We start from the raw sequence: 20,284 nt of genomic DNA, 5'->3' as shown, positions 1-20,284 counted from the left end.
ATGGTTATATCGTTACATGTTATTGTTTGACGCAAATACTCATTAAAGTGTACTCGAAAATTGTGTCAGTTACTTATTCCCTTTTTCTGTTCCTCGAGGAGGTTCCCTACCCTTACTCAAGAGTTTTGGATTATTTTCTGGTGGAAATTCGAGTGGGTGTTCACCACGGCTTTTTGTGTCGCTGCTTCCCCACACCAGATTTTGGACATTGGCATCACAGCCATCCAGGAGATTGATGACCTCAGATGTTAAGTCCCATAGTGCTTAGAGCCATTTGAACAATTTTTGAAAAAATGCAGCTTCCATAATAAGTGACGTCGCCATGAAATAACAAGTCCTTTTCCAATTGGAATCACTGTAGGAAGTTCGTCCGAGAGCACTCATTTATATGTGGAAGACTTGGGTAGAAAGTAAGCCGGGGGAAAAATGAATTCACAACGGGTTCTTTATGCGTTCAAGCATACACTAAGTGTTCCATACTCCAATGACTGCCTGTGAAATGAATTATAATTTATAACCAATTACTATAAAACTTATTAATAACTTCTGACAGATATTGTCAGAAACAGCTAGTAAGGCTGTAGATAGATAGTATGTTTAGTTGTTATTTTTGTAGATCTAGCGAGCTCATAGAATAGTTTAATGCGTGGACGTTCAGTCCGATTGGTATATAACGGTTAATAGCATGTGTGCTAGTCTCACCTATATCAAATTCACCTCGTTGACTCTACACTGTGTATCACCAGAACCGAGTGATGGAAGTGGATGACCATTGCCTCGACTGCGAACCGGCGAGGAATGTTCGTCACCTGGTGCGTCAGATGTTGGCTTTCCTCGCCTACCGACCGGATAACTGTACCTCTTCTCTGATGAGGTGTATTTTTCGAGAGTAAAATCACATTATGTGATACGGATACGAGGTAACGGCGTTCACTGCTTATTCGGTGACGGTTAGATTTTGGCACTAAAACGAACGACTCTGTGCGATCGTACGAAACGTCAGGTACAAGCAATATTTCTCAGAATTCCTCTGGAGCGCTTTCCATAACCCGCCTCAAAGCTGGATTATCCATGACAAGGAAGTTGAACCGCGAACCCTGCGTGTTAGGACTGAACTACCTACGGCGACAACATTGCTACGAGAAGACATACATCCATAATTCCGGATCGACTAGCATCATGGAGCGTCCTCACGACGTAACGAGACGACCTCTTTCGTTCTCGTTCGTGTTTGGCAGCCGAATAGGACCGGCTTCCATTTACCCTGCCCGCAGTATTATGAAACATGTCATAGCACAAGCTTTTGCAACACGTTGGTCATCGTACCAAAAAAAAAAAAAAAAAAAATATGTTCTCCTTTTCGTTGATGCATTCTGGCCCTCTTGGATTCTATGTCCTCCATCCTTCTTAGTTCTGAAGGGAGGAACGGCATATCGTAGCCACGCCTCGGGTTGCGACTCCTGCGCACTTTGCCCCCGACCTCTGCCTCCTCCCCCCTCCTCCCCCACTTCTAGAAGGTGAACAAAGCCAGGTCGAATCCCGAATCCTCACGGCGAAAGAACTGTTGTTGGTGTGGTACATCGGCCACAAGGAGACCGTTTCGTACGTTCATTTCAGCAAATACTCTCCACCTCACAAAATACAATACAGAAACAATTAAAATACACACAGAACAATGTTTACTCCCAGGCTAGGCGCAAATTGAGAAGCGTATAGCACGTGTGACGTGACACTAGACTGCAGCGCGACACGCACGTGCCGCACGGGTCGCGCGGGTCCAGCGCACATTGCGACGCGTACACCATACTTTGCACGCGCCGACTGGCGACGCTCTGCGCTGACTGAACCGAAACGAGCGCAACCTCTTATCTACCTCAAACTATTTTACAGAAACTATTCTCTGAAAATATATGATTTTTGCCTTACTTGTAGCGTTTATATGTCAACTTCGTGACGAAGTGCCCATCACCTCGCTAATGACCATTCTTATTGTGATGTACACATCTTAGTGAGACACGACGCAAAACTCAAAAAGTTTGCAACGAAAATTAGGGGTCGCTATGATTTTGCGTTTGGTGCATGTTACACCATATGTTGCTGCATATGAAATTCAGCTAACATGCTGAATTTTTGTTTAGACTTGGGAGGAGATCTCTATCTGCCTCCGATCTCGAGAAAATGGATCCCACGTAGCGCGCTCACTTCCGATCTCACGTCCGCGAGAATGAAATACTCGCAACATCTCTCGTATCTCCTAAACCGCTCGAGGCATCGAAACGAAAGTTTGGCGAATGATAGCACACAAGGAGGAGAGTGTTTTGCCAATTATTAAACACACGGAACTTTCTTATGTATGGCGATATATCACTACTTATTCTTCTTTTTATATTTATTTCACTCCAGTGACTGTAATTTTTTAAGAGTTATCGACAGCTAGCGAAACAAGAGCTTCCTAGTATGAAAATAAACATGAAATTTCTTCTTTTATGTTACTGCAAACCGATACTACGAGGTTTTTCGTAAGCTGTTGAGCTCTGTGATTGCCAATTACTTGTTTAATGAGGCCCTCCGTTTCGTAATTCTGTCTCAATAGCTGATGTGAGATGAGCTTGGCAAATTAAATTGTGACAAAGGAACTACAATTAAACCAGTCACCAAGAGAAATGTGGCCTTTACTCATAAATGGTGATGCTTCTTCGAATGAGAAAAGGTTAACAACTCACACAAAAACATATTGGCAATTCTGTTGGAATTTTGGTGGAATCTCCGTAACCCATCGTATTTTTAACACTGAGCGACTGGAACGGAAACTTACCAAAGGACTTTATTCCTTCTCTTAGTCTGAGCAGTATTCAAATAATGACGAGCGTTCCTTCAGGCGGAATGATAGGCACATGCCAGATACTGTTTACTCACCTAGGGCTTGCCAAACTGACAATGCGTGATCGCGAATAAAATAGTTGTTATTGAGAAAAATAAACAATTGATCTGTCGCACAACACAATGGTGAGTGTATTGTCAGCAGCGAAGGATAATGCGCGCGACAGGAATGCACAAGCTAGCCATGTGTGCCTTGTGAGATGGAGTTCGAAAAACATTGTCATGAAAGTAGATCTGCCTTTGTCAGCAGCACATTTCAACAAATTAAATATATCTAACCATAACACTCTTTTAGGATATTCCTACTTTCGTAATAATACCGACCATTTTCTTCATTTGTGTAGCCTGTTGTTGTATAATTAGTTTATTAATGCTGATAATGTCCATGCAACAATTGAAATGCTTTTTCTCATCGCGGAGGCATACGGTGCAATTCCAGTGGCCAATTGCTCATCAGTTGCTGAGGTGTACATTTTTCTTGACAGAAGAAAAACAAAACAAAACTATGCACATATAAGTAACAGAAAAGTATAACGTACTAACGAAGAAAGCTGGAGCGTTTAAATGGCGAAAAACGAAATACTACCCAAAGGCAATAAAATTCGGTACACAGTAAGGCAAAATTTATCGTATGGGCAATATTACCACTGCTCATATGCGCCGTTCCGATGTGAGCATATGGCCGGGCTACTTTTCCGCTCCCCGCCTCAAATTTCCCACGGTGCTAGCGAGGAACGCGCGACGCGCGGCGCGAGAAACTGTGCCTCAACCACAACGCCGGGCGACCTGGCGCAGGCGCGTGTCGCGTCCCAGTCGCGTCGCGTCGCAATTTGCGGGGTCCCATTTGATCCTGTGATGTTACAAAAACGCGCGCTGCGCTGCGTCGCGCCACAAGCGCTATACGCGTCTCAATTTGCGCCTAGCCTGAGACAGATGACGCACACCACTTCTCTTCCTTTTTAGGTTAACTGACAGCTGTGGCGACAGCTGCGGCTTCCGGGCACAAATATCAAAACAAAATAATTTTGCTACGTCATTCAAACAGCGAACTTTGTGCGACAGGATAAAAGCAAGTAAAAAAAGTATGTGTTTCTTATGATTCCATCCAATAGGTTTAGTGTAGTAGCACTAATGGGTTACTACAGGGAAGAATTTTACGTTCAAACATTCACGTTGTGGTTGGTTGGTTGATTCGGGGGATAGGACAAAACAGGGAGGTCCTCGGTTCCATCGAATTAGGGAATGATGGAAAGGAAGACGGCCGTGCCCTTTCATAGGAACTATCCCGCCATTTACCTGAAAAGATTTAGGGAAATCACGGAAAACCTAAATGAGGATGGCCGGACGCAGGTTTGAACCGTCGTCCTCCCGAGTGCGACTCCAGTCTACTAAGCACTGCGCCACGTCGCTCGCTAAAAATTAACATATAACCATATCACATTCGAACAGTGAAAAGAGTGCTCACTTCCTCTCTCAGTGATGTTTCTTTATGTTCTCAGATACTTTATTTTCTCCTTCTTTCATTACTTGAATTCTATCTTGTTAACCTTTTCCCCCTATCCCATCTCTTCTGTCGCGTTCATTGCTGCAAGGGCTCAGTCTGTTTATTTTTTTTATTCTACTCGTAACAAATAAACTGCAGTTATTTTTTTGCATCAGTCTATACTGGTTCTGCTCTACTTGTCATAATCATTTCTGAGTGAGTGTTCAGGAAGGAAGGATATTGGGCTTAACGTCCCGTCGACATCGAGGTGATTAGAGACGGTGCATATGCTCGGATCGCGTTAAGGATGGGGAAGGAAATCGGCCGTGCACTTTCAAAGGCACCATCCGGGCATTTGCCTGGAGCGATTTAGGGAAACCACTGAAAACCTACATCTGGATGGCTGGTCGCAGGTTTGAACCGTTGTCCTGCCGAATACGAGTCCAGTGTGCTAACTATTGCGGCACTTTGCTCAGTTATAAGTGTTTAATTACTCTTGCAAAATGTATGTCACAATAACTGTAATGTAAAAGGTGGACAGTACTTCGTATGATGTAAGTGCTGGCCTTGTGGCCTTTTAATGCTGTAATAAATACATAAATGTTTCTTTGTATGGTCGATGCAGTTTGCTTTTGATTAAATATTGTGGATGATGGCGTCCTATTTTCTAAGATAATTGTGAGTATGTCGTGGGCCACAAATATGAGTTAATTCGTAAATCCGATAAATGTTCTGAAGCCTTCTAATATCGATTTAGTATTGCTTTTATAGTTATACACTTTGGAACTAAGTTCGAGACCAGAGGTGTTGGTCATAGAGGTTAGCTTTACTTTGTGAGAGCAGACTCAGAGTGTGCTAATAGCAACTGTGTGGTAACGTATTTGGTTTGAAATGGACAGAAGCTGTCCTACTTTGCTGAGGAGACTGCATTATTTGGAGTAATTTATGCAATATGATGTTTGAAGAAAGATATTAAGCAAAAGGTTTATAGTATTGCAGGATCGAGAAAAGGTAACGTGGTTTGTTACATTTATAATTACTTAGTATGTTGATTGTTATAACAGTGGTTATGGTTTAGATTTTCTTGTTATAACAGTGGTTATGGTTTAGATTTTCTGTAGGGCCTTTTATAATGAAGTTATATGGTTCTGTCTCTTACTGCAGTGATAAATGCTAAAGAGACATTTTGCAAATAGTTCATGTGTTAGAAGTGTTGGAAGTTGTATTGTTACTGTGAGTTAATGAAGCTCAGTTGAAACTTCAAGTGTCGATTCATTTATTTTTTTGTCAGTTAGATTAGTACCCAATTTTTCATTTGAATTCATGATTTTATGTGACTGCAAACTCTCATGCACATTGCGAGTTGTGTACTGGGTAACATTAATGGGTATTGATGAAATCCTTTCTCGCATTGCACTCGCGTGTTAGTGATTGAAACTTAATTTTGACAGTCAGGTCATTGTCTTATAAGAAACAAGACTGCAGAACACACGAGCGGTCCATTGCCCACAAGTAAGCAATAAATTTCATTCTCATTGTGGTTCATATTCAGGGTCAGGCACAATGATTATCAGAGTGCATTTACAAGAATAAATTTCATGTAAGTTCAGAGGTATAATGCGAGTGAAATATTTTATGAAAGTGCTACTCTGTGATTTCAAACCCATGTCAGATGCGTTTTATTCAGTGATCATTTGTAGTGTGGTGACGATAGTTCTGGTAAAGCAATTGTTTTCTATACTAACAAAGATTCAGAACATTCAGGGCCAACATTTAACACGAACTGGTTTTATCACATAGTCAAACAGCGTACGTAAATTTTATTGAGAAATGAATTCTTTTTCGCAGACGTTTTGTTTGACCAACCAGTTACTCTGGATTTCACATCGTGTAGCGTGAGCTTCACATATTTCCATGTCAAATAAGCTTCAGATGTTTTCAGTCAACATTTCTTAGTTACTCAGTTTTACGTATTTACCGTCTGACTTTATAATTATAAGACTATTAAAATATTTTAATAGATAATTTAAAGTTATTTGAAAAGGAATTCTGAACTAAATTTTTAAAGAATAGCAGCTGTTTACTTTCTTTGTTGTAAGCAATATTTCCGTAGCCCGAACATCCGCAACGAGAAGGTGACAAGGAATGAAACGGAAAAAGCGAGTTACCGCTGGCATCCTGAACAATGACAAATGATGGCGAGTAATTCGTTAATTGACTGACGTTCTGATCGTCCGCTATCATCGTGACACCTCTCAAAACCAAACTTTACAGGAAACAAATAATGGTAAGGATCTAGTTGGATATTTTGAGAAATTTCACAGGAAATTTTTAATAAAATCTGATTAATAAGGTATTTAAGTACACAAATTGTGACTTTTTATTGAGGTAAGTCATCGTTTTCAAATATTTCTAGAGTAACAACATATTTTTGAAATAATAAATTCTACGCAAATGCTTTGTATTAAAAATACGTCATTGGGTACTTAACATTGGAACTACTGCATTAATCATTGGTTACAGTTGATTTACCACTGTTAACTTGCGCAGATGAGTTAACGAAACATTAACTGGGAAACCTCTCAAAAATACAAATTTAAGAAGTTAGCATTGTTTACTTTTATGATACAAGGATGTACATTAATTGAAAGCAGTGAAGTATAATAACCTCAAATTTAATCTTTGATATTAAGGATGTCCCTTGACACTTCCGCCATGACACGGTCACTTTAATGCTCGTAAACAATGGTAAGGGACACAATTCACATTGTTTTATTGCTTGAAGAATTATTCACATTTTCCTGATTAGTAACAACATTAGAAGCGCATTTGCATGCAGTAATATGTTCGGGATCTTTATCAGACTTCTTGTAATCCTCGTCATCCTCATATTTGTATAAATAGTCCTTGAAAAGCATTTTCCTGCCGCAAACATCGCACACATGACTTCTGTTGGGAGCCATGTTTCTTGCACTTACCACTCTTTGCATGCACATATCCTAATAAAGCTGCCATTAGTGAGAACCTGAAATTATAGAGAGCTACCATTTCTCGGTTCGTTGAACTATCGACTAACATGAATAAAACACAGCGCGCACCACGTTTTGCACGCAATAACACTGATGGTCATTGACTCCCTTATCACTGTTTACAGTCGAGGTCTTCATATCACTGTCCAAGATTGTTACTGACGTTACTCGTGCACACATCGCATGCTAGCTACATGATAAAGACATTCGTATCATATCCTAAAGATCGGAAGACAACTCAACGTTTCAAGAATGTCATAAACCAATCGCCAAGACATGAGATCATGGACGAAGGCCACCATGAGTAGTTTCTGCCAAAATGGACACCACAAAATTTTTGTGATCGTCACTGGAATTTAAGCAAGGGCGATTTCAGTGTTTATACCTGTGCTGTCTCGTAGCGCCCGGATAACCGGGCGGGTTAGCACGCCGCATCCGGTATTCGGGGAGACGCACCGGCCGCGGATCGAAGCTGCACGTCGGAGTAACGATTAGGGCCGGTATGACGGTCAGCCTGGATGCAGTGTTTAGGCGGTTTCCCGCAACCGACCAGATGATCATCCGGTTGATAACCACGTCCCACCGCAGTTACACGATTCGCAAACCTTTCGAAAACGTTCTCACGATTTCACATAGAGTAACACTAGACGCAACGCAAACAGATGACGTACCCAAATTCGTTCAGGGGGAGGGGTCGCGAGAGGAAGGCTAACCAGCCACCCTCTACCACAAGCATTTCCAAACCCTGATTGACCATTGAATACTAACGTCTCTTTACTTATAGTAAATATACATAAAATGCTCGTGTATATCTCTAAATGGATTATATTTATGACACATTATAATTAAAAGCTCATGACTGCTTTGAAGGCTCTAATATTAGACTGCATATTTCACAGGCAAAGGTCCCGAGTTCGAGTCTGGGTCCGGCACAGAGTTTTAATCTGCCAGGAAGTTTCATATCAGCGCACACTCCCCTGTAGAGTGAAAATTTCATTCTAGAAACATCCCCCAGGCTGTGGTTAAGCCATGTCTCCGCAATATCCTTTCTTTCAGGAGTGCTAGTTCTGCAAGGTTCGAAGGAGAGCTTCTGTAAAGTTTGGAAGGTAGGAGACGAGGTACTGGCAGAAGTAAGGCTGTGAGGTCGGGGCGTGAGTCGTGCTTGGGTAGCTCAGTTGGTAGAGCACTTGCCCGCGAAAGGCAAAGGTCCCAGTTCGGGTCTCGGTCCGGCACACAGTTTCAATCTGCCAGGAAGTCTCATATCAGCGCACACTCCGCTGTAGAGTGAAAATTTCATTCTAATGCACAACAATGCTACACATGCTTACACTGTTATATGAGAACGAGGAACATAACTGTGTGCAAATTGTCATTTTGATATAAAATGACCTAGTAATGAAAATCATATATATATATATATATATATGTATATATATATATAAATTTGAAATTAGACGCGGCAGTATATGGGCTAACAACACACGCCTTCTCCTGTATTCGCCACATATTGTCTTGGTACAAGCTGCACTCTAAAGTGTTGACATGCGTTTGTTGGAGAACTTCCTCGGGCTATGTTGCGGTAGAGGTCCCTTTCTTACACATTCGTTTGTAATACTTCTTTTTTTTAGTTACAGTCTTCTGCACCTTGCGTAGATCTGATATAGTCTCGTGGGCTGAGCCAGGGACGTGTAAGTAGTTAAAGCAATTCTAACATCTTAAACACTCAAGCAATCCATATAATCTGTAACCCCCGTTGACATTAATGATGCGTGTTCTTTATGTATACAGATTTTCTATAAATTGGGAGCTGTGAACTTGCTTTTCGACTCTGTTGTTGCCACTACTAAGACTAGTCACGTCCGTTCCCGTTGGATGAATCCTCACTGCACGCTCGAAGCACTTGGTGCGACCCAGACATACAAGGTGGACGGCTAGGGAACTATAGCTTGCAACGTACAACTACTTACGTATCGTTAGTGTTCTAGGGTTAACAGGCCGACATAGTAAAGATACGGGATGACGCACACACACACACACACACAGACACACACACACACACACACACACACACACACACACACACATCGTTCACCCCAAGAGCGCGCGCTTCCTCTGCTTAAGAATCAATTGTGGTCTCCCCCCACGCATCATGAGCTGCCCTAACCAGTAAGCCAAGTTTACGACACTGACGTCCCAGACTGACCTCCGTGTGAACAGAGAGCAGGACGCAGCAGTGTACAGAGTGACGTAACAGAAAATGCACTACAAAAGCGACTCGCTCAGTGCCTCGTGTGCCAAACAGGAGCGCTGCGTTAAATTCGCCGCGGGCACGGCAGGCGTCAACGAGGCTACTAGCTGCGGCAGGGCGCCCGCTGGCTGTGAGGTCGTTTAAACACGTTGTGGAGAAACGGGGCGGCTCCTCGCTATCTTCGCGTGGGGCAAAACAACCAGCAAAGACACGCAGTGGTATCTCTTTTGCAGCAGCGTACCCGTGGACAAAAGAGCCGGCCCCGGAGCAAGCAACGTCACCAGATGCCAAGAAAGCAGCCTCTAGCACACCACGTCGACTCCAACCACACTCCCTCTCAGGCTCAACGACCCATGAATAAAAGGCGCCCCCCGATGGCAGTGTTCCTCTCCTTCAACAAAAAGCTCGTCGTCCAATCTGAACATTTTACCACATGCGTTGTTACTGGACGAAATAATTTTTTTTTTCAATTAATTTTTCAGCTTAACTGAAATCATGTTGGTTGCTTTGGGACGTTATATCTCAGAATTACATTTCTGGTTTTTGATTTCGGGATCGGGTCCTACCTCGTTTAGGTATTCCACGATTATGTCAAAGATGCCGTATTTACTTCCCTGCGTGGGGCCGCTGTCTCTTTATCTTTTTATGCTGATGCTCTTCCAACGCTGATGTTATTAAGCAAGGAAATTATTTTAAGTATTTAAAAACCTGCAGCCAGAAGTCGGCACCATGATGTTAAAAAACGTAATGAGTACTTCAGTATACAGATTTACAAAGCAGAGAAATAAAAGGCCGTTGTAGCATTATACCGTGCTCACAAGAGAATCAGTAAAACTGATGAGAGGTTAATTGGATTCTGTGATAAATTCTGTTTAAAATTAATGGCAACCCATTTCCTGGCATATCCACACAAGGAACAGGAACTGGAAATCGCCATAATTTTACTTAGGAGTATTTCAAAGAGTTCATGTTGCTATTTTCCAGAAAAAGAAATACATCTAAGGTCAAAAAAGGGAATACCTGTTTCTGTCTCTAACTGAAGTTACAACCTTACAGTCTCTAATCAAAGGGAAGTTTCAAAATAACACGCTCAAACACGGAATAAGCCGAAATCCACGAAATGACCTAGAATTTTCTAAAAGAAGGTATAACAATATCCTTCCGAATACCCTGAAACGAAATTATGATGAAATGAAAACTGCCCCAAGGCACTATCGTACCACTGAGGAAACGCGAAAATATGTAGTGGAGTGACACATGTGAGCCGGCCGGAGTGGCCGTGCGGTTCTAGGCGCTGCAGTCTGGAGCCGGGCGACCGCTACGGTCGCAGGTTCGAATCCTGCCTCAGGCATGGATGTGTGTGATGTCCTTAGGTTAGTTAGGTTTAATTAGTTCTAAGTTCTAGGCGACTGATGACCTGAGAAGTTAAGTCGCATAATGCTCAGAGCCATTTGAACCATTTGTCACATGTGATATCACCATGGAATGTAGAATCCAATTTTGGCTATATTAGAATTTTCGCAAGACCACATGATATCACAACAATCCAGAAATAGATTTCAGAGATCATCAGATACGAAAGATCGTTAGGCTCAAATGACACTGGCAGAAACTGGACAATCCTTCAAGAAAACAATGCACGATATACAAACAGAACTTTTTAAGGAGAACTGTCAGTGTCTTAAAGATCATAATGGCTTCTACTTTCGCAGAAACCTAACCAAATCTAGACTTGTTCCACCCCTCCCCACATTTCAAAAAATCAGACAACTGCGAGTAGGAGCCGCGCTTTGAGGGTCCCGTACCGAGTTAAATATGTACATAGATAATAATAATAACAATAATTTAGTGTGACTCAGTAGCCTGGTGCTAGTCTTTCTGCTGGACATCACTTTGGCCGTTTGTATGTTCCTAACGTATCCGAGTTACCCAACCGGACAAAGGGAACCTACAGCTTAAAGTGGGCTCCTCACATCGTTGAGAGGTCAAGGCTAGGTTAAAACAAAGAGTGATGAATTCGACGTCCGACCAAGCTTCGACCTCACGACCTCTCCGTTTCCGGACACACGCTTCAGAGGTAGACAACCTGGACTGAAATGTGTATAAATAGCTCACCTGTCATGTCCACACAAGGAACAGAAGTTGGAAATTCCCCAAAATTGTATATAGAGTATTTCAAACATATAACTGCATTGACTTATATTTATATATTTGTGGTAAGGACTATGGGACCAAACTGCTGAGGTCATCGGTCCCTAGGCTTACTCACTACTTGATCTAACTTAAACTAACTTAGGCTAAGGACAACACACACACCAATGCCCGAGGGAGGACTCGAACCTCCGACGGGGCGAGCCGCACGGACCGTGACAAGGCGCCTCAGACAGCACGGATAACCCACGCGGCCAGTGACTTAGAAGCTTAAATTATTTACATCGCCAAGGGCACATAGACATTTGTTGTAGATGTAATTTCCAACTTGATACTTCTGCCCGTTCCTGAGAAATAGGTGTCTTAACAGACAGATGGCATGGACTTTTGATGCAGAAACTGAGTCACAAAACATTGCGGCACGAAACAGGCATATACACTGCAGTACAGCATATACTGCAGTCTACTGCCACATCAAGTATGCACACGTACAGAACAATTGCACTGCTACTACTACTGCTGTTACTCCAATGTCTCTAAATAAGAGCCCCCACATTAACTGTCCATTGATAAGACATTAAACATCTATTAGGATATCCGATGCCGAAATGATTCTTGAAATGAACTTCAACTATAGTCCTATCTCAAACAAGTGAACCCAAATACAATGTACCAGGTTGTTTATGACAACGGATAAATGAAGTTAATTAACCATCTGATGACATTAATTAGTTGTTACCTACCGCCCAGTGGAAGGAGAGTACACAATCATAAATCAATGAAGTGGCTCAATTTCTATTTTAGGTGTTTGTGTGTGCACTGTTGCACTGGTGTCTTATCAAATCTCTTAAATAAAGAATATCCAACCTAATGAACAACCAATGAAAGAATTGCAAAGCACAAATAAATATTACTCATTTGATACAAAAATATTGGAACGGTCCTTGACAATCAAAATGTTCCGTGGCCAGAGAATTAATATTCATTCTCAGTCTTATTTACCACATGAAAACAAGTTATATTGAATGGTGACGTTACATGCTCTAATATTATAATAAATAAAATTTGAAATAACTGACGCAGCAGAGCAAGCGGAGTGTACACTGGCAACTACTAATGCATGCCAAAGGCACTGCAGTGCACCAAATCGTTAATTTGAACAAACTGCTAACATTTAATCAGTTCACTCTAATGTTCCCATAATACCTAATTTTTTATAGCACAACTCAGTTACAGACATCCATACTGGCACTGAATGATTTGACGTTCCCAAAGCTGAAAACTGTTGCACTGATATGTGCCTCAATCTAAAATAATTGCACACCACACCATCATTTAAACACATGCGGATCATGACCGAGCAAGACCTTACCAACCTTACCCAATCAGACGGGAGTATTAAAAGACCCCTCCCCCAAATACGCCCTGCTCGCTTACTTAAAACATCGCCATGTTACTGACAGATTAAGTCAAAAAAGTAACTGCGTACCTGACCACCATTGCACGGGCAGAGTTTTAAATATTCTACATTCAAGTTTGACCTATCGGAATCGAATATAATTTCCTCTTAGTTACACATTGGCAAATATCTAACATTAAATTACATTTCTATACTTTGAAGTAACCAGAACGATGACTGCTAGTCAAGTGAGCATCTTATATTCTTTTCGCCAGCCCATCACTACGTTATTCAGATCGATAGCTTACGAACGTTGGTTCACAAATTTATTATTAAATGAGGTTAAGAACTGATGTCGGTAGTATAAATGCAAAAGTTCATTTAGCTGTGGAGCTGTGGAGATCTCTTTCTGTGGCACATCGGAGACAATTATGTAGTACATTATTTATAATAAAATATCTAATTCATTTTCTTATATGTTAAATACCCTAATTTTATAGATGACATCATGTTCTTTCAGATGACATATGATATTTACGCTGAGATGACAAAAGTTATGGAGTACCTCCTTTTGCCCGGCCTAGTGCAGCATCTCGACGTGGCAAGGACTTAACAAGTCATGGGAAGTCCCCCGCAGAAATATTGGGCCACGCTGCGTCTATAGTCGTCCATAATTGCGAAAGTGTTGACAGCGCAGTTTTTTGTATGCGAACCGACCGCCCCATTAGGTACCATAAATGTTCGATGGGCGCCCAAATCATTTCCTTCAGTTGTCCAGAATGTTCTTCAAACCAATCACGAACAATCGTGGCCCAGTGCCACGGTGCATTACTATCCATATAAACTGCATATTTTTTTGGGAACATGAGGTCCGTCCATGACTGCACATGGTCTCCAAGTAGCACACTCAAACCCCACCTTTAGTTCTTGCCAGCTGAAATGGGGTCTCATCTGACCAGGCTACCTTGAGTCCAACCAATATGGTCACGAGCTCAGGATAGGCACTGCCGTCGATGTTGTGCTGTTAGCAAAGGCATTCACTTCGGTCGTCTGCTGCCATAGCCCATTAACGCTAAATTTCGCCATACTGACTTGTCGGATGCGTTCTTCGTACGTCCCACAATGATTTTTGCGGTTATTTCAGCGGCACTGCTTGTCTGTTAGCACTGACAACTCTATGCAATCGCCACTGCTCTCAGTCTTTAAGTGAAGCTAATCGGTCACTGCGTTGTCTGTGGTGAGAGGTAATGCCTGAGAATTGGTATTTTCGGCACACTCTTGACACTGTGGATCTTGGAATATTGTATGCTCTAAAGATAACAGAAATGGAATGTCTCATGCGTCTGTCTCCAACTACCATTCCGCGTTAAAAGTCTGTAAATTAGCGGCCAGAATCGTGTCGGATAGCGTTTCACATGCATCACCTGAGTAGAAATAACAGCTCCACCAACGCACTGCCCTTTTATACCTTGAGTATGCGATACTACAGCCATCTGTATATGTGCCTATCCCTATCCCACGACTTTTGTCGCCTCACTGTATATGTAGTTTGTAAGATTTGATACTTTTTTTAATAAACAGTTTTACACAGAAACGTGAACAACGTTTCTAATATACTGATCAGGTAAGTGTGGTGATAGTTTCATTTGAATTGTTTCTTTATTACGAATTTATGGATGTGTTCAGATTTCCTGTAGCTATGTTATTGCTGACTATTTGAGAATTCGTACGTCAGCACAAACAGACCGTTGCCAAGTCAGCTTTTCGCAGGCTGCCGTACGTAGTAGGGGACAGCGTTGTACGTAGAGGAAAGCGTACTTAGGAACACATGACTCTTTTTTTGGCCGGTACTTCAGTGTACTAACTGACTTCAGAATCACATGAAGTGACCGCCATAAGCAGTTTCTGACGTTTTCTATAGTTTGGTTGTTGTTAGACATGAGGCTGTTTGGTACTGCATTTGTAAATATTCCGCGATCGATACATTTAACCCTTGTATAATATACGAGGGTTGTCCAGAAAGTAAGTTCCGATCGGTCGCGAAATGGACACCACAGTGAAAACCCGGTGAAGCTTTGCACAGATATGTTGGGTAGTGTCTCTAGTATGACCGTCGATCGCATCAAGATGCTCTTTCCAGTTGTGAGCGCACAGTGAGCGAGTAAAGGTGCCTAGAACAACGGTGTCTCCAACCAACTAGGAGGGCCCACTAAGAGGCTTCGCCTTAAGGAATGCAGCCCACCTAACACAACTGCCACACACTTCCTTCTTCATGGCAATTCTCAACCACACTCTGCAGGGGCAGTGAAGACGCTCCTGCAGCCTTTTCGATGGGAAGTGTTCAATCACCCACAACAGAGCCCTAATTGGCTCTTCCTGAGTATCTTCTTTGTTCACATGAAACGCTGGGTACGAAGACAACACTTGGGTGCGCTATAATAGACCAGATTAGAGAATTATCGGAAAGTACAGGTGGCTGCCTTCTGACGATGGTGTTGAAAATTTGGTATAACGCACCGACAAATGTCTAAGTCGGAGCTGCGACTATGTAGAGAAGTATCTGGAAAGTGTAGCTAACTCTTGCAAATAAAATGTTTCTGATTTTCACTGTGGTTTCCATTTAGCGACCGATCGGAACTTACTTTCTGGACAACCCTCGTATTAAAGCTGTTTAGAATATATTGTTAGTTCTTCAGGTACAGAATTTTATGAAGAGGAAAATGCTACATATTTATAGAACTATTTATGTAACATGTGTACAGTAAGATGTGTTGAGAAGGAGATTTGAAAAAAATTTCAGAAAGGAGCTATGGTATTTGAACGAGTCCATGAACATACGGTGAATTAAACTGCCTTATTTATATAGGTATCAACGCGGACCATACAACGTTTGTACAAGTAATGGTGTGCTACTCACAGCCGTGTGACACGGCGTAAAAACAACGGTCATAAAAAAAGCAGCAGACAGGAATCGGAGACGCGTGTGACGCCTTGTCGCTGACTGTCTGATTCTATGTCCATAGTGATTGCTGCTGACAGCGAATGAGGCTCCATCGAGTTTACGTCTTTTAGAATTATATAAGGTATGAAGTGCACCAACGGCTCAACGAGATGTCCACTCAGCAGTCTGTGAGAGGTGTAGTTCACGCAGTATGTGGTTCACTGATGTTCTGAAGTTGTTTTTCGTACTATGACTTGGGCCCAAATCATTAGAATACCATAAAAATGTACCAGGATTTTTACTTCAAGTCTCAGTGACCAAGAGTAGTCCGGTTAGTCGAGAACATCTAGAGTACATCACGTCGTGTAAGTATTTATAGGTAACACTAAGATTCGATATGGAATGGGACGACCAATGAAATCATTACTAGGGTAGAGAAACGTAAGCCTTTAATTTGTTGAGAGAGTTTTGGTATGATTCGCTTCATCTGTAAAGGAGATTACATACGCTAGTGCGACTAGTTCCAGAGTATGACTGCAGCGCTTGGAGTCTTTTTCAAGTAGGCATGGGTAGGCATGTCAAATACACCCAGAGAATTCAGAGACACATTAGGTGGATCGTAGCAGGTCAGTATAGTCCAAACGAGAGTGTTCTGGAAATGCTATGGGAACTGAAATGGGAGATCTTGGAAGAAATACAACGTAGTTTTACAACATAGTTTTTGCAAGGTAGTTCTTGCAAAACCTTGCAGGGTAATTTCAGAGAGCCTGTATTTGAAGATGATAGTGTGTCATCATATATCTCGCTTAAGGATCATGAAAATGAGATAAGAGAGAACATGGAGCCTACAAAAACACACAGGCAGCCGTCCCTTCCTCGCTCAGTATGCGGACAGAATGGGGACGAAAATCTATAATACTGATTTGGTGTACTCTTTGTCATGCGTATTGAGTATACAGGGTGTTACAAAAAGGTACGGTCAAACTTTCAGGAAACATTCCTCACACACAAAGAAAGAAAAGATGTTATGTGGACATGTGTCCGGAAACGCTTACTTTCCATGTTAGAGCTCATTTTATTACTTCTCTTCAAATCACATTATTCATGGAATGGAAACATACAGCAACAGAACGTACCAGTGTGACTTCAAACACTTTGTTACAGGAAATGTTCAAAATGTCATCCGTTAGCGAGGATACATGCATCCACCCTCCATCACATGGAATCCCTGATGCGCTGATGCAGCCCTGGAAAATGGCGTATTGTATCACAGCCGTCCACAATACGAGCACGAAGAGTCTCTACATTTGGTACCGGGGTTGCGTAGACAAGAGCTTTCAAATGCCCCCATAAATGAAAGTCAAGGGGGTTGAGGTCAGACGAGCGTGGAGGCCATGGAATTGGTCCGCCTCTACCAATCCATCGGTCACCGAATCTGTTGTTGAGAAGCGTACGAACACTTCGACTGAAATGTGCAGGAGCTCCATAGTGCATGAACCACATGTTGTGTCGTACTTGTAAAGGCACATGTTCTAGCAGCACAGGTAGAGTATCCCGTATGAAATCATGATAACGTGCTCCATTGAGCGTAGGTCGAAGAACATGGGGCCCAATCAAGACATCACCAACAATGCCTGCCCAAACGTTCACAGAAAATCTGTGTTGATGACGTGATTGCACAATTGCGTGCGGATTCTCGTCAGCCCACACATGTTGATTGTAAAAATTTACAATTTGATCACGTTGGAATGAAGCCTCATCCATAAAGAGAACATTTGCACTGAAATGAGGATTGACACATTGTTGGATGAACCATTCGCAGAAGTGTACCCGTGGAGGCCCATCAGCTGCTGATAGTGCTTGCACACGCTGTACATGGTACGGAAACAACTGGTTCTCCCGTAGCACTCTCCATTCAGTGACGTGGTGAACGTTACCTTGTACAGCAGCAACATCTCTGACGCTGACATTAGGGTTATCGTCAACTGCACGAAGAATTGCCTCGTCCATTTGTAGGGAAGCAGCCTACTCACTCCTTATAAAATTCACATCAGTCTTCCCATTGTGTGCCAGCCAGTCCGCTGTAACTAGCTCTGACGTCATAAATGTTGCGCAATACTTTAAAAATCAAGTAAATAACCGCCAGCCGCGGTGCTCTAGCGATTTTAGGCGCTCAGTCCGGAACGGCGCGACTGCTACGGTCGCAGGTTCGAATCCTGCCACGGGCATAGATGTGTGTGATGTCCTTAGAATAGTTAGGTTTAATTAGTTCTAAGTTCTGGGGGACTGATGACCACAGATGTTAAGTCCCATAGTGCTCAGAGCCATTTGAACCAAGGCAGGTTCAAAATGGTTCAAATGGCTCTGAGCACTATGGGACTCAACTACTGAGGTCATAAGTCCCCTAGAACTTAGAACTACTTAAACCTAACTAACCTAAGGACAACACACACATCCATGCCCAAGGCAGGATTCGAACCTGCGACCGTAGCGGTCGCGCGGTTCCAGACTGTAGCGCCAGAAACGCTCGGCCACCAGCGGCCGGCGAACCTGCCTTGGGCATGGATGTGTTTGATGTCCTTAGGTTAGTTAGGTTTAAGTAGTTCTAAGTTCTAGGGGACTGATGACCTCAGATGTTGAGTCCCATTTTTGAAGTAAATAACCTGAAACGTTTCTAGCATGTCAGGAGTAATACTAAATCAATATGTGTTGAATATCAGTTAAATAACTTTAACCATTTTCGAAATTTGGACGTTTTTCTGTAAAAATCATTGGCGCAACAGAAAAGAGCTAGAAACTTAAAAATTTATGTTTAGATTCCTTTTGCACAATAATTTAGTAGAAACAGTATTCTGGATATCACAAATTAAAATTTTAGTTGAAATTCACGATTTTCTGGTTTTTATCTCAGAAATTAAGGAAACAAGATAGATTAAGTAGGCGAATAAATAAAGCTAGGGTGTTTAAGTAGAAGGGAGATCCACTATAATCATAAAAATGTGAGAAGTTTCAACAGAATAACTATAAAACTATAGCTATAGCGTATCTCCAAAGAGCAAGTTCAGAGCTCGTCTACTGCGTGTAGTGTAATTAAATTAATTCTCTCGCCCAAAATATTTGACTTAACCATGTTAGACTTTTATTATGATTACTTACCTGTGTGCTGATTGCACATTTAAATTGAGAGCTTCATCGACCATCAGCAAAGGAAGCAATGATTTATTCGATAACTTAAAGTGGTGCATTACTAGCCCAGCGGCTAGTCGGGAGAGCAGATTTGATCAGGCGTTCCCTTAGCCGTCCGCACCACAGCTCTATATGTAAGAACGCTGCGCGAGGAAGGAAGGCCCCAGTTCTCTCCAGACGCTGATTAGCGCACCACCTGTGCTGGGAGTCGCGTCGCGTCGGTATCGTTGATATGAACATCCTAGGATGCAGTAATAAGTTACTCGGGATACGCGTAACCATGAAATCGTTTTCGAGTGAAGTGTTAATTTTGGGATGACGTTAATGATCTATCTTTAGTTTGCGTATGTCGTATTTTCACGTGCCGCTGCAGGACAAGCATTCTACCATTATTAACGTGGCGTTTGATGAACATTATCATCAAATTATGGCGAGCATTCACTTAAACATTTAATTTGAACAGTTATAGTTGCATCAGCGCATTAGACTCTGAACTGCTCTGGTAGTTGGATTGTGTGGATTCTTTTTGGTCTGTGACTTTCAGAATATTGTGAACATTTTAGACAGAATGGTTTTTGATTATGAATCCCAGACAATCTCCTAATTCCTCAGAGCTATAAGCTGTAACTACAAATGTATTTCTCAGGTGAAGTGGGCACTAGGAATTCTAATTACAGGCTTCACGATTTGCTAATCACTTTCTGGTTGCAAATACTGTAGTTAGAGAGCCAGTGTTGAGAACGGCAAACAGCATAAATACAAAACATTTATTAAATTATTCCACCCGCCGCCCCACACATTGCAGGTGTCCTCGTCGTTCTAGGTCTTCCCCAGTCGCGAGTCATAGGCTGGAATGTTCCGTGCTCCCTAAGACGCCGATCAATTGCTTCGAACGTCTTCCTGCCGGGACACCTTCGTTCTGGAAATCTGTCTCGATATAAACGTACCGCGCCACGGCTATTGCCCC

The sequence above is a fragment of the Schistocerca americana genome, chromosome X (assembly GCF_021461395.2).
Source record: "Schistocerca americana isolate TAMUIC-IGC-003095 chromosome X, iqSchAmer2.1, whole genome shotgun sequence".
Lineage (NCBI taxonomy): Eukaryota > Metazoa > Arthropoda > Insecta > Orthoptera > Acrididae > Schistocerca > Schistocerca americana.
This window is presented reverse-complemented; position numbering follows the sequence as displayed.